Below are 16,224 nucleotides of genomic sequence, written 5' to 3'. Positions count from 1 at the left end.
CTGTTTTAGGCTACGTTTACACGTGGATGTCTATTTTCATAAACGGACATTTCACCCCTCTTTGTTTTCAAAAATAACATCGTGCACACAAACCTGTGTATATGCTGTCAAGAGCATGCCAAACCTGTATCAGAATTACCACCTTAGCCAATCAGAATCCCGAAAATAGTCACATTCTGTGACGTCGCTGCCTAAAACTCAGTTTTTCTCAGTTTACATGCAAACGGGCAAACGATGATTTTCAAACTCTCCACTCTGGCCGGAGTTTTTAGAAAGAATCGGTTTCATTGGCGAATCGAAGGGCACAAACGAAGAGAAATGTCTCCGTTTTTCAAAATAACCATGTACGTGTAAACGGGGCCTTAGTGACGTCACTAAGCACAGGCCCCGCCCACGAGTGTTGACAGACACTGCCGTTTCAACATAGCCCCGCCCTGATCGAGTTCACAGCTGCTGCACTGACGAGAATGTCTCCCAAGCGTTGTAGGTGTTGTGTGGCAGGATGTATTAATCCACATAGCTCTCTCTATTTACTCCCGAAATCTGAGGCAGCCGCTGAAGATGAGGTGGAATTATTTTGTTTTTAAAGAAAATGCTCCCTCAACTCTACTGAAATTTGTTTATGTACTTGCGCACTTCTTATAATTTACTGTGTTTACTCAGCTCTTACGGTGATTTTCTGGAGTAAAACTGACGCTTCATCTTTTGTGTGATGTACAATAAACTTTATTAAACTCATCAGTATATGTTTGATCATCATTCGGACCTGGTCCGAAACAGCCGACTTGTAGGCTATTAATAAATAATGGATACATACAAGCAGATGACAAATACGTTATAACCGTAATTAAACTACTAAACTATACCTGTTCCATCTCTAAACAGCACTCTGACTCTGTAGGTATTATTGTCTACAGAGTATACTCGAAATGAACACCGTTACTGAGAGTTTCTGATATTATCATCATTACATGAGATGAAATTGTCCTGAGAGACTGAGCGCGAGCTCGTGAAGCTCCGCCCCCTGGGTCGTCCAGCAGCAGCTTATTTGCATTTAAAGGGCACACACTTAAACAGCGCGTTTTTCTGAGCCCCCAAAAAATTACAATTTAAACATGCTGTAAAAAATTATCTGTTGGGTATTTTGAGCCAAAACTTCACATGCACACTTATTTTACATCTTCTGAAAAGGGGCATAATACGGGACCTTTAAGATCTGCCCCTGCTGACAGAGACACGGATCTCACACGTGCCTCATTCTCTCACAACTTTTTACGTTCATTTAAGACTTTATTTAACTAATTTAAGACTGCTCAGTCTGCTCTTATGAGGATACTCAACAAAACGGACATTTTGGCATAATTGCACGTGTTAGTGTCTCCAACTTCAAGCCGAAAGACAACTCGATTCTGGTCTTTCTGTGCGTCCTGTGTGTGTCTTGAATGGTTTAAAAGCATTTGCATGAATAAGAGCGCATCATATAATGTGACACCAGCCAAAGGATGACCGAAAAAAACGTATGCTGTGTTAATTTCGTTAAATATTTACCACTGAGTTTTCTCCTCCCATTTCTACCAGTCAGCTTATCCAATTTCCCACTACTACCTGCGCAGACGTCAACAGTGCAACTGGGTTGAAGGTTGCCGGGTTGAGCTCACAAATGGGTTGAAATTTGTATGAAGTGTTGATTGTGTGAGTAGGATACGTTTAATACAAGATCACACAATCGGACAACCTTGGAATAATAAATTGATATGGTTATTCATATAACGAGGTTTGGGCCATACAAATTACGGGAGTTTAGCTTGTTTGAATTGGAAACTGTTTACCTGCCGCCTGCGTTCTGCGCATGTTGCTAACACGTGATGTTACACACTTGCGCACATCATAGAATTACCGTGTAAGGACCATCCATTGGCCCAACGACGGAATCCAACGGCCTGGCGAAGGTTTAAAGCGTGTATGTCTTTTCAGCGCTCCAGTTGTTCACTTAATTTATTGGAACTTAGTTTTAGTATTACTTTAGCTCTATGTGTAATCTGACTCCAATTTCAAATGATAATCAAATTTAGATTGTATTTCTGATTAGAAAATAATCATAAATATTGATTATGAATTAATTTAGATCTTTGATTACTCTGAGTATCCCATACTTTCAGTTATTAATTCATTATGGACCCGTAAGGACCATCCATTGGCCCAACGACGGAATCCAACGGCCTGGCGAAGGTTTAAAGCGTGTATGTCTTTTCAGCGCTCCAGTTGTTCACTTAATTTATTGGAACTTAGTTTTAGTATTACTTTAGCTCTATGCGTAATCTGACTCCAATTTCAAATGATAATCAAATTTAGATCGTATTTCTGATTAGAAAATAATCATAAATATTGATTATGAATTAATTTAGATCTTTGATTACTCTGAGTATCCCATACTTTCAGTTATTAATTCATTATGGACCCGAATGCCGCTTAGAGATCACGTCGGCCAAATCGTGTTTCTCACGGACACAAACCAGTTAATTCTGATTTCAGTCAGAGGATGTAGGGTTTGCTAATACCCCTAAAGTCGGTTGCCTACTGCTCACTCGAACTAGAGAGTGTAGTTTTATTTAGCCACTTCCATACAACTTGCTAAACCAGTGATAGACAGAAATCACAAGGTCTTCAGATGACGTGCCTACTGCTCCGTTCATACATGCGCCTTAAGTTTGACCTACCTTAACTAAGATTTGCGGTAGCACCAGCCTCCTTAATATATTAAAAATAATGATTTCAGAATACTTCAGAATAAATCAAGATGTAACATTTATTTGTCAGGTAAAAATTTATCATGCCAATTACAGAAGTAAATGATTAAAAGCCAATTCAGAAAATACATGACATCATTTACTCAAAGATGACTCTAAAAGTAAACAATGTTCTCCTGACAAAGACACAGTAATGTGCCAGGGCTTTCCAACCAGAAAGCACTGAAACATTACTGTGGGGGATGATCCTGGTAAAAGAGTCCCAAAGGGTATTCTATTCCCTTGCCTTAAATACCAGACCAGAACAACAGGGGTTATACAAATGTTGTTTAGAGTTGGTTGGGCCAATCCATGTACCCCAGGGGGGTAGCACCTGGTTTCTTGAGATATCGCGAAGAGATATCAGCCTGAGAGATACATGATTCTCCTAAGTTCTCAATCTTTTTCATTAAACCAATGACTGCAATGAAATTAAGACCATTTTACCAATCGCACTGAGACCCTTAAAATGATACCAAACATGAAAAGGAAAAAACAACACATTCACAAGATACACCATATGCGATATATAGACATTCTTAATTTAACTTTCAGTGACTTGAGGAGGGAGAAGAGGAGGGAGAGGGGGGATGAGTTGAAGCCAAACAAAGGGACAAGGAGATAAGTGTGGGCAGGGCAGGACAGGGTTCTGTGCTCTGTCTTTGCTGTCCAGGGGGCATTTTATGGCATTACTGCAGGGTGAGTTTTGTTTTAGCAGGAAAATCAGTTCTTACAACCGCGAGTGTGTTTAGAGAGCCGACTGCTTTGTAAGCTTTCGAATCGCTCTCGTATTTTCTGTAATTTCATGCCCCTACGGATCGGGCCCATTGTTACCGATACCCGATCTAAAATTGTATTCCATATCGGAGCCGATACCCGAAACAAATATCGGATCGGAGCATCCCTACTATTGACATGCATTGCCTTTCAAAATTATAGAAAAATTGGGCACACAACGTTAACATTTAGCTTACTTTGCTTAAATTTGATGCAATAATAGAAGCCTACATTTGTTTCAGTTCTAAAGTTGTAATGTAATTTCAATATTGTGATTATGAATTTGTTTAACTGCAATGTTTCACTTGAATTCATCTACCAGCTCTCAATCGCTCTCAATGAGCCGCAGCGCAGCGTCAGATAACGTAATAGAGATAATAAATTAACACTTTTCAAAGTGTGTGATTATAGCGCCACTTAGCGGTAAAAGGCAGCAAATACACATCCCCAATTTTACCACCACGGGAATGGTGTATTATTCTGGTTGAGTAACTGTACTTTTAAGAACTCCATGTGCAGGCCCAAATCACTTTTCGCTATAGTTAACAATCTCACTAATCCACCACAACATGTTATTTCTGGCTCTGCAGTGCTTGTGAATAGCTTTTCTCAATTCTTTTCAGACAAACTGAAGTCAACTGAATCCATTACCAAAGACATCAAAGTGACTCAAATGTTCATTTGATGTAAGCTGATTCAGCTCATTCAACAAACTCTCTCTGCTTTCACTCTGACTACCTCTGCTGCCATAAGTGATCTAATTATGAAGTCTAATTCCACATCCTGCCAGCTTATATCTACAGATGGTACCCAACCAGAATGCCTATTACCGCCGCGCCAGCCGCCGCGGCGAAATCACCGCGGCGAAAATAAACCAGCCGCATTTCAAAGTCGTTCCCGAAATGACCGCCAGGTGGCGCAAAGGGACATTGTGCAAAACAGCAGCAATAGCCGTATTTTAAAATGTAAGTGGGTTAAATATAAAACCCTAAGCCTGATAGGCATATTTTTCATATATATAAATAGGCCTATTAGGCTACAACAGAAAAGAACCAAAGATAGAATCAATTTTAGAACTGAAAAAATAGAATCAAAAGTTAAAAATAGAGACGATATTAGGAGCAATGACGCTGAATATTTTTACTATTCTATTGAGGAATTAGATAAATGAAGAGCTCTCGTGAGCGATACAATTGCATAGTAATTTATAGTGATTTCAAAAGCAGTCCTTAAAAAAAATACATGGAGTAGTGTGGTATAATTTTTCAGAGATTACGCGGAACGGGTTTTAGTTAAGATCCTGGTTTCAATGCCCTTAATGTATAGGCTAGGCTACTGCTTTAAAAAAATGTCACAACGCGTTTCGAGATTGTTTTGAATTAAACATTGAAGTTTAAAATGTAGTGTTTTGGCACACCAGGCCGAGTGGCGTTACGCATCGTTCAAAAATCAAGTTTTATTCTGACATGTTGAATTGGCGTTAGAATTTTTTTTTCGATTTATTAGATTTAGATTTTAGATTTCGTTAGATTTATTTTTCTCATAACAGCTAAAATAACTTAATATATGCCTTGTCTTAATATGACCTACTTAATATAGGCAATAGGCATATACTAGCCTATATAATAGCCTAAATTAGCAAAACTTGGCCACTAAATATTTAATTTTCAATTATTTTAATTATCACAATTAAAGTTTTAATTTTATTAAATTGAACAAGCGCAACAATTAGCATTTAATCAAATATTCTAAAAGATGTATTATTAATAATAATGTTATTTCAACATAATATTTCGTTTTTTCGACATAATATGTGTGCGTGCAACAAGCAAGATGTGTATTTGTGAATCCGGTGATGCGTGCATTGATTTTTATCAATAAACTAGTGTTTTCTGACAGTGTCGACTGCAACGATGAAGTTGACGATCGCCATATTTGTAGTGAACGCACCTAGAGAGAAATGCACATAAAGACATAATCAGAGAGTAGCCTTTTTCTTTTCGTTTTGAATTATTTCGTTAAGTTAGGAGGATGAGATGCGCTCCAGCTGACGTGCAATGCAAGTGACCGCTCGGGCGCCTCCATGATTAGTGTCTGTTATATTTGCTTCTCTTACTTATTAAATACAGGCAATTGGTTGATGAAAAATTTATTCAAATTAAGATACAATTTATAGAAAACGAAATTCACTTTAAATAAAGGTTTTCTACTAAACAAAACTTAATGAAGTGGTCAAAATCATGTCTGACCCACTCCATATCCATCTCTCGATATAATGCATCCTATCTTACTCGTGCTGTTCACTTTTCATATTCAACATAGATGGAAAAAAATAACATTATAATATTTTAACAAATATGATACTAAATGAGATTATTTAATGGCTACAACAGTATAGTAGGCCTATAGACTCTATTTGTACAAATTGCTGCACATTAATTTAATTAAATAAAACCTTGTAACGAATTCACACTGTATGGTAGACTGTGTACAGTTGAGACACCTTAAATATCTTGCGTTCGCAGCAAGCACAAGTTGTGATTTTTTTGTGTCAGCTGGGAAGGAAATATATACCAGACCTCTTGGAACTTTAATTGAATACATAGCATTGGTGAAGCATACTGAAATTACATCCCTACAAATTTATTAGGCCCTACTGAAAATAAATGTATCGAATTTAAGCAAAGTAGCCTAAATATTAAGACTGTAAGCCCTTTGCTTTTTACTTAGCCTATAAAGGACTCTTGTAGCCGAATTTGTGTTAATTTAATTTGTAGGGGATTTTTTTAACTCAAACATTAACACTGAAATAAATTAAACTAAACTATTGTAATTTTTTTGGCACACGACGACGAGTGGCGCTATGCATTGTTCCAAAGCCAGGTTTTTTTCTGGCATGTTGAATTAGTGTTCGACAAACGCGGCGGCGCGTTCATTTGAATGAAGACACACTGGAACGTTAGGCCAAGTCGCAACGAGTGAATCGTGGCCGAGTGGTTGAACTTACGTTACGATCATTTAGATGACACGGTTTCGAATCCCGAACTAACTTGGACTACTGATATTTTTATATTAGCCTATTAATGCATTTTATAGTCTATTGTTGATGCAGAGAGATTTGTCTAGTTCTAAAACATAGTTTTTTGCTTATAGCCTATTTACAAAATAAAATCACCATGCATTTCCATTTTACAATAAGCAACAAATAGCCTATTATACAATGACTTTACTTCTGTAACCTATAATGATTCCAATCGTAATTTCAAAAGCAGTTCTGTTAATATATATATATATATATATATATATATATATATATATATATATATATATATATATATATATATATGACTTTTAAACGACAAACAATAAAATCAGAACCAGTATTTGCGTTCATGGTTCCAGTGGCAGTAATGCATCCACGGCTTTTCAAAATGTCACAAAGCGTTTTGAGATTGTTTTGAATGAAATATTGAAGTTTATAATGAAGTGTTTTGGCAAACCACGACGAGTGGCAAACTCTTTGTTTTGTTTTGCAAACTCAGCTAGCCTGTGGGGGGTTTGGAGAAGGCAATAGTTGCTTTATCGTGGGGGTGCAGGACAGAGGTGTTAATGTTCCGTCTTTCATATGGAGAGTGTCGGAGCCAGCCTGATGAGCAGGCAAAGGCTAAATTATTTTAAGGATTAATCTCAAAATCTCCAAAAGTCCATAGCCTATGTACAGTAGGCCCTATATCTTATTAAATTATATATTGTAGTTTTATTGATTGTATTTAAAGGTTTTCCACACACAATTTCAATTTAGCAGATACAGAGCTCTTTAATTCGCGACCCACCTCGTTTTATTGTGAGGTGAATTCAGCAAGGCATGTTGTAGGCTATCTTTGAAGGAACAAAAGCTATTTGTTACAGTTTTTTCTTTCGTGATTTGTGTGGATGACACACAGCGACATATACAGTATTATCAGCTGTATGGTGTTTTTTTACGCTGAAATGCTTAATTTCGAGAAAGACCCGCCGCGCGCAGTGAGGGAGACCAAACTTACTAAAAAAATATCCAGAGCGAGAGAGACAAAGAAAAACGCCTGTTCTTAATTTATGTTGCTTTGAACTTTTTTCGTTTTGTACCGTTTTAATTTTTTAATTTAGCTGCAATTTCTTTGACAATAGAAATTTAAAATGTTGCAAGAATAAGATTGTGTTTCTTATTTTGCATCACAAAGGGAATAAACTCTATCGATGCAACCCTGTTTAAATAAATAAACTGTTCCGACACTTTATTCATACCTTGAAATGTGCGATGGGTTTTCAAACTTAATTAATTTTCTTTTTCTTTTACATTTTCATTGTTTATTTTTTAATTGAAAGCAATACTGTATTGAAAGTATTTTTCTGATTTGTTCGATCTGTTTTGAAAAATGTCTTCCGTTGCTATGGCCGGGTATCACTGTCAGTCATCTCAATCTCGTGAATGATTCACACACAAATTTCTTTTTAGCAGATTAAAGACGAGCTTCATCATCTTAATTTTCTGGTGCAATCGGCTGACAGTCTTCCTCATCAGATGTGTCGTCTTTGCAGCGGCTCAACTGGAATGTAGCAAATTTATGTTGTAAATTGATAATTAAACAAGATGATTGACTTTAATAAACAGATGCATATTTAAGCATCAAGAATGGAAAAACACAAACACTGTCGGCTACACTGAGATTCGATCTCAGATCGTTTGAAGCTCCGAGAGACTATTGTTAATGCATTGACCACAGAGCTATCGTCTGAATAGCCTAGGTCTACTATTTTCTCTGTTTTAAAAGTTTGTTATATTCTTTTTTTATTTGCTTATGTTTTTTAACATTAGCAATTTACTGTCTCGAAATTATGTGTCGAAATAATTATTTAAAAAAGTGTTTTTACAAGACCTTGTGCTGTTTATTTATTATTATTATTATTATTATTATTATGCAGATGTTAATTCAGCCATTCTGTTGGATAAAAATTGTCCCTAATGTAAAATGGAAATTAATGGTAATTTTATTTTATAAATATAAAATATTTAATATAGGCTATAGGAGAAAAAAAAACAATATGGTGTAGCAATATTTTAGAACTATCAAATCTCTCTGCATTAATAATAAAAAAGTAGCCCATGTTTGTTCGGGATTAGAACCCGTGTCATCTGAATTATTGAAACGTAAGTTATAGCCTACCACTCGGCCACGAATTTGTTTTGTTTTAATTTGTTTGAAATGTATTTTTACATATTTTACTTTCGTTAATGTTAACCAATTCTGTTGTAGCATAATAGGCCTATATTTTTTCCCTAAAAGTTTGTTTTATTCTCTGCTTTGTTTGTTTATATTTTTACATATTCAATCAGTCTCATTTTTGTTCAAATAATGAAAAACGGTTGTTGTTTTTTTACAAGATCTTGCGCCATGTTTTTTTTTTTTTTTTTTTAAATAAACAGATAGGAAATTTACCTTTTAAAATGCCGCAGTTGCTGCTGTTTTGCCCTGTCACTTGCGGCACCCGGTATAGCCTAGTCATTTCGCGAACGACTTTGAAATTCGACTGGTTTATTTTTGCTGCGGCAGTAATAGGCATTGTGGTTGATTATTTATTAAAGAATTCAATTGATACAACATGTAAGCCTATTTAATTCTGAATATAACAAAGAATGCTTAAACCGACTAACATCGGTTAGTAACTGCAAGTCCTGAAAATGTTTTAATTTTACGGTAAATTATTTTAATTTATTTCACTGTTATGTTTCAGTTAATAAATCTACAAACACATTAAAATAACACAAAGTAAATGACAAGTAACCTATTGACATAACCTTTCTAAATTATAGAAAAACTGGGCACACAATGTTACCGTGTGTCTACTTTGTTTAAATTTAATGACTTTGAATTTGTTTAACCACAATATTTATCTTGAATTTATCTGTGACCTCAGCTCAGATTACTGCCGCGGCAGATTACGTCATAAAGAGAATAAACTGACACTTTTCAAAGTCTGTGATTACAGCGCCACTCAGCGGTAAAAGGCAGCAAATACACATCCCAATTTTGCCGCCGCGGGAACGGCGGCAGTAAAAGTCTCATTCTGGTTGGGCACCATCTGTAATATCTAATTTACCATTCTTAAGCAAAGTACTTGAAAAACTTGTGCCTTCATAACTGAGATCATACTTAGATCCTAATAGTCTTTTTGAACCTTTTCAGTCAGGATTTCGCCCATCTCATAGCACTGAAACTGATCTTCTTGGGGTGGTTAATGACATTCTTCTGTCCATGGATTCAGGGTTAATAAACAAGTGCTGCATTTGACACAGTCTCCCATTAAATACTCATCTCTCTCCTTAGTGATATCGGCATCACTAGGTCAGCTCTTTCCTGGATAATTTCCTACATCAGCGACAGAAAGTATTTCATCACTATAGGTCACTGCTCCACTTACACTGGGTGTTCTTTAAGGTTCAGTTTTGGCCCACTACTGTTCATCATTTATATATATCCACTTGGTGACCTCATGTACATGTAGTGTTGTCAAAGACCCGGTACTTCGGTACCAGGGTCGGTACTAACATTTTTTAAACGTCACGGTACCAGGTATTCTCAAACCCGGTACTTGATGCGCGTGCAGTTGATGTGGTGGCTGTAAATCCACTTGTTGATAAGAAAGGAGGAAAGATCCACATATGGAAATATTTTGGATTAGGCTAATGTCACGTTGCCATAAGGGGCCGTTCACATAGCGTGTTTTTTGCGCGTGCAGATTCGTTATTTCAAATGTAGGTGCGCGGCAAGCGTGCTCATAATAGAAGTGACGCGGCGCGCTCGTTTTTCCAGGCACGCCTAGGTTCATGGTTGCATAGCAACGACAGACGCCACGGGAGAGCAAACGCTTGTGGAAAGGAGAAAGCGGTGCGAACTGCGCTCTCCATGATGACGAGGAAGTATCAGCAAAGAATTAATTGATTTCTAGCCCTTGCATTAGCTTTACTACTAGATATATTTATGGAGATGAGAAATAAAAAGCCATCATTATGTCATTAATATCAGTCTGTCAGAAAAGCAGTTCTAGGCTTATTCTTGGCTGGATAACTCTTAGCAGGTTTAAAAAGGCCTTTTAAAATTAAATATGAATGCAGTTTTGGATTAAATAAAAGTACAGTCAAGTCAAATAAAACACGTTTTATCTCCTGTATAGTTTGGTAACCCTACAATAAGATACCATTCATTAACATAACTTAATGCGTTATCAAACATCAACACATTGAGTGAAGAATATATATTTACAACATTAATTAATGTTTGTGAATGTTATTTAATACAAACACTTGATTGGTCATGTTTGTTCACTTCATTCATTGTGCATTAAATAATGTTAACAGAAATAATGTTAACTTTTGATTTTAAAAATTTATTTTTAAATTAAACCCCAAGGAGAATAATTGCGACAGTATATAACTACAGATGGTGCCCAACCAGAATGAGACTTTTACCGCCGCCGTTCCCGCGGCGGCAAAATTGGGATGTGTATTTGCTGCCTTTTACCGCTGAGTGGCGCTGTAATCACAGACTTTGAAAAGTGTCAGTTTATTCTCTTTATGACGTAATCTGCCGCGGCAGTAATCTGAGCTGAGGTCACAGATAAATTCAAGATAAATATTGTGGTTAAACGAATTCAAATTCATTAAATTTAAACAAAGTAGACACACGTTAACATTGTGTGCCCAGTTTTTCTATAATTTAGAAAGGCTATGTCAATAGGTTACTTGTCATTTACGTGTTATTTTAATGTGTTTGTAGATTTATTAACTGAAACATAACAGTGAAATAAATTAAAATAATTTACCGTAAAATTAAAACATTTTCAGGACTTGCAGTTACTAACCGATGTTAGTCGGTTTAAGCATTCTTTGTTATATTCAGAATTAAATAGGCTTACATGTTGTATCAATTGAATTCTTTAATAAATAATCAACCACAATGCCTATTACTGCCGCAGCAAAAATAAACCAGTCGAATTTCAAAGTCGTTCGCGAAATGACTAGGCTATACCGGGTGCCGCAGGTGACAGGGCAAAACAGCAGCAACTGCGGCATTTTAAAAGGTAAGTTTCCTATCTGTTTATTTAAAAAAAAAAAAAAAAAAAAAAAAACATGGCGCAAGATCTTGTAAAAAAAAAAAACGTTTTTCATTATTTGAACAAAAATGAGACTGATTGAATATGTAAAAATATAAACAAACAAAGCAGAGAATAAAACAAACTTTTAGGGAAAAAATATAGGCCTATTATGCTACAGCAGAATTGGTTAACATTAACGAAAGCAAAATATGTAAAAATACATTTCAAACAAACTAAAACAAAACAAATTCGTGGCCGAGTGGTAGGCTATAACTTACGTTTCAATAATTCAGATGACACGGGTTCTAATCCCGAACAAACATGGGCTACTTTTTTATTATTAATGCAGAGAGATTTGATAGTTCTAAAATATTGCTACACCATATTGTTTTTTTCTCCTATAGCCTATATTAAATATTTTATATTTATAAAATAAAATTACCATTAATTTCCATTTTACATTAGGGACAATTTTTATCCAACAGAATGGCTGAATTAACATCTGCATAATAATAATAATAATAATAGTAATAATAATAAATAAACAGCACAAGGTCTTGTAAAAACACTTTTTTTTATCATTTTTTTCGAGACAGTAAATTGCCAATGTTAAAAAACATAAGCAAATAAAAAAAGAATATAACAAACTTTTAAAACAGAGAAAATAGTAGACCTAGGCTATTCAGACGATAGCTCTGTGGTCAATGCATTAACAATAGCCTCTCGGAGTTTCAAACGATCTGAGATCGAATCTCAGTGTAGCCGACAGTGTTTGTGTTTTTCCATTCTTGATGCTTAAATATGCATCTGTTTATTAAAGTCAATCATCTTGTTTAATTATCAATTTACAACATAAATTTGCTACATTCCAGTTGAGCCGCTGCAAAGACGACACATCTGATGAGGAAGACTGTCAGCCGATTGCACCAGAAAATTAAGATGATGAAGCTAGTCTTTAATCTGCTAAAAAGAAATTTGTGTGTGAATCATTCACGAGATTGAGATGACTGACAGTGATACCCGGCCATAGCAACGGAAGACATTTTTCAAAACAGATCGAACAAATCAGAAAAATACTTTCAATACAGTATTGCTTTCAATTAAAAAATAAACAATGAAAATGTAAAAGAAAAAGAAAATTAATTAAGTTTGAAAACCCATCGCACATTTCAAGGTATGAATAAAGTGTCGGAACAGTTTATTTATTTAAACAGGGTTGCATCGATAGAGTTTATTCCCTTTGTGATGCAAAATAAGAAACACAATCTTATTCTTGCAACATTTTAAATTTCTATTGTCAAAGAAATTGCAGCTAAATAAAAAAATTAAAACGGTACAAAACGAAAAAAGTTCAAAGCAACATAAATTAAGAACAGGCGTTTTTCTTTGTCTCTCTCGCGCTGGATATTTTTTTTAGTAAGTTTGGTCTCCCTCACTGCGCGCGGCGGGTCTCTCTCGAAATTAAGCATTTCAGCGTCAAAAAACCACCATACAGCTGATAATACTGTATATGTCCCTGTGTGTCATCCACACAAATCACGAAAGAAAAAACTGTAACAAATAGCTTTTGTTCCTTCAAAGATACAACATGCCTTGCTGAATTCACCTCACAATAAAACGAGGTGGGTCGCGAATTAAAGAGCTCTGTATCTGCTAAATTGAAATTGTGTGTGGAAAACCTTTAAATACAATCAATAAAACTACAATATATAATTTAATAAGATATAAGGCCTACTGTACATAGGCTATGGACTTTTGGAGATTTTGAGATTAATCCTTAAAAGAATTTTGCCTTTGCCTGCTCATCAGGCTGGCTCCGACACTCTCCATATGAAAGACGGAACATTAACACCTCTGTCCTGCACCCCCACGATAAAGCAACTATTGCCTTCTCCAAACCCCCCACAGGCTAGCTGAGTTTGCAAAACAAAACAAAGAGTTTGCCACTCGTCGTGGTTTGCCAAAACACTTCATTATAAACTTCAATATTTCATTCAAAACAATCTCAAAACGCTTTGTGACATTTTGAAAAGCCGTGGATGCATTACTGCCACTGGAACCATGAACGCAAATACTGGTTCTGATTTTATTGTTTGTCGTTTAAACGTCATATATATATATATATATATATATATATATATATATATATATATATATATATATATTTTTTTTTTTTTTTTTTTTTTTTTTAACAGAACTGCTTTTGAAATGACGATTGGAATCATTATAGGTTACAGAAGTAAAGTCATTGTATAATAGGCTATTTGTTCCTTAGTGTAAAATGGAAATGCATGGTGATTTTATTTTGTAAATAGGCTATAAGCAAAAAACTATGTTTTAGAACTAGACAAATCTCTCTGCATCAACAATAGACTATAAAATGCATTAATAGGCTAATATAAAAATATCAGTAATCCAAGTTAGTTCGGGATTCGAACCCGTGTCATCTAAATGATCGTAACGTAAGTTCAACCACTCGGCCACGATTCACTCGTTGCGACATGGCCTAACGTTCCAGTGTGTCTTCATTCAAATGAACGCGCCGCCGCGTTTGTCGAACACTAATTCAACATGCCAGAAAAAAACCTGGCTTTGGAACAATGCATAGCGCCACTCGTTGTCGTGTGCCAAAAAATTTACAATAATTTAGTTTAATTTATTTCAGTGTTAATGTTTGAGTTAAAAAAATCCTCTACAAATTAAATTAACACAAAGTCGGCTACAAGAGTCCTTTATAGGCTAAGTAAAAAGCAAAGGGCTTACAGTCTTAATATTTAGGCTACTTTGCTTAAATTCGATACATTTATTTTCAGTAGGGCCTAATAAAGTTGTAGGGATGTCATTTCAGTATGCTTCACCAACGCTATGTATTCAATTAAAGTTCCAAGAGGTCTGGTATATATTTCCTTCCCAGCTGACACAAAAAATCACAACTTGTGCTTGCTGCGAACGCAAGTTATTTAAGGTGTCTCAACTGTACACAGTCTACCATACAGTGTGAATTCGTTACAAGGTTTTATTTAATTAAATTAATGTGCAGCAATTTGTACAAATAGAGTCTATAAGCCTACTATACTGTTGTAGCCATTAAATAATCTCATTTAGTATCATATTTGTTAAAATATTATAATGTTATTTTTTTCCATCTATGTTGAATATGAAAAGTGAACAGCACGAGTAAGATAGGATGCATTATATCGAGAGATGGATATGGAGTGGGTCAGACATGATTTTGACCACTTCATTAAGTTTTGTTTAGTAGAAAACCTTTATTTAAAGTGAATTTTGTTTTCTATAAATTGTATCTTAATTTGAATAAATTTTTCATCAACCAATTGCCTGTATTTAATAAGTAAGAGAAGCAAATATAACAGACACTAATCATGGAGGCGCCCGAGCGGTCACTTGCATTGCACGTCAGCTGGAGCGCATCTCATCCTCCTAACTTAACGAAACTCAGCGTATGCCTCACACAGACATGATAAATACATCAAATACACAAAGCTTGAAATGTCTTCAAACGAAATAATTCAAAACGAAAAGAAAAAGGCTACTCTCTGATTATGTCTTTATGTGCATTTCTCTCTAGGTGCGTTCACTACAAATATGGCGATCGTCAACTTCATCTTTGCAGTCGACACTGTCAGAAAACACTAGTTTATTGATAAAAATCAATGCACGCATCACCGGATTTACAAATACACATCTTGCTTGTTGCACGCACACATATTATGTCAAAAAACGAAATTTTATGTTGAAATAACATTATTATTAATAATACATCTTTTAGAATATTTGATTAAATGCTGATTGTTGCGCTTGTTCAATTTAATAAAATTAAAACTTTAATTGTGATAATTAAAATAATTGAAAATTAAATATTTAGTGGCCAAGTTTTGCTAATTTAGGCTATTATATAGGCTAGTATATGCCTATTGCCTATATTAAGTAGGTCATATTAAGACAAGGCATATATTAAGTTATTTTAGCTGTTATGAGAAAAATAAATCTAACGAAATCTAAAATCTAAATCTAATAAATCTAAAAAAAAATTCTAACGCCAATTCAACATGTCAGAATAAAACTTGATTTTTGAACGATGCGTAACGCCACTCGGCCTGGTGTGCCAAAACACTACATTTTAAACTTCAATGTTTAATTCAAAACAATCTCAAAACGCGTTGTGACATTTTTTTAAAGCAGTAGCCTAGCCTATACATTAAGGGCATTGGAACCAGGATCTTAACTAAAACCCGTTCCGCGTAATCTCTGAAAAATTATACCACACTACTCCATGTATTTTTTTTTTAAGGACTGCTTTTGAAATCACTATAAATTACTATGCAATTGTATCGCTCACGAGAGCTCTTCATTTATCTAATTCCTCAATAGAATAGTAAAAATATTCAGCGTCATTGCTCCTAATATCGTCTCTATTTTTAACTTTTGATTCTATTTTTTTCAGTTCTAAAATTGATTCTATCTTTGGTTCTATTCTGTTGTAGCATAATAGGCCTATTTATATATA

At 35.1% G+C, this 16,224-nt stretch overlaps 1 protein-coding gene across 2 annotated transcripts in view; it reads right to left on the bottom strand.

Moving 5' to 3' along the window:
- Positions 1 to 16,224, bottom strand: part of LOC307170272 (NACHT, LRR and PYD domains-containing protein 3-like) — a 412,645-nt gene that overhangs the window by 122,583 nt on the left and 273,838 nt on the right. The window lies entirely within an intron of this gene.

Source organism: Squalius cephalus (assembly GCF_949319135.1).
Source record: "Squalius cephalus genome assembly, chromosome: 1".
Lineage (NCBI taxonomy): Eukaryota > Metazoa > Chordata > Actinopteri > Cypriniformes > Leuciscidae > Squalius > Squalius cephalus.
The sequence above is the reverse complement of the archived record's forward strand: the minus strand, read 5'-3'. Positions and strand labels throughout refer to the sequence as shown.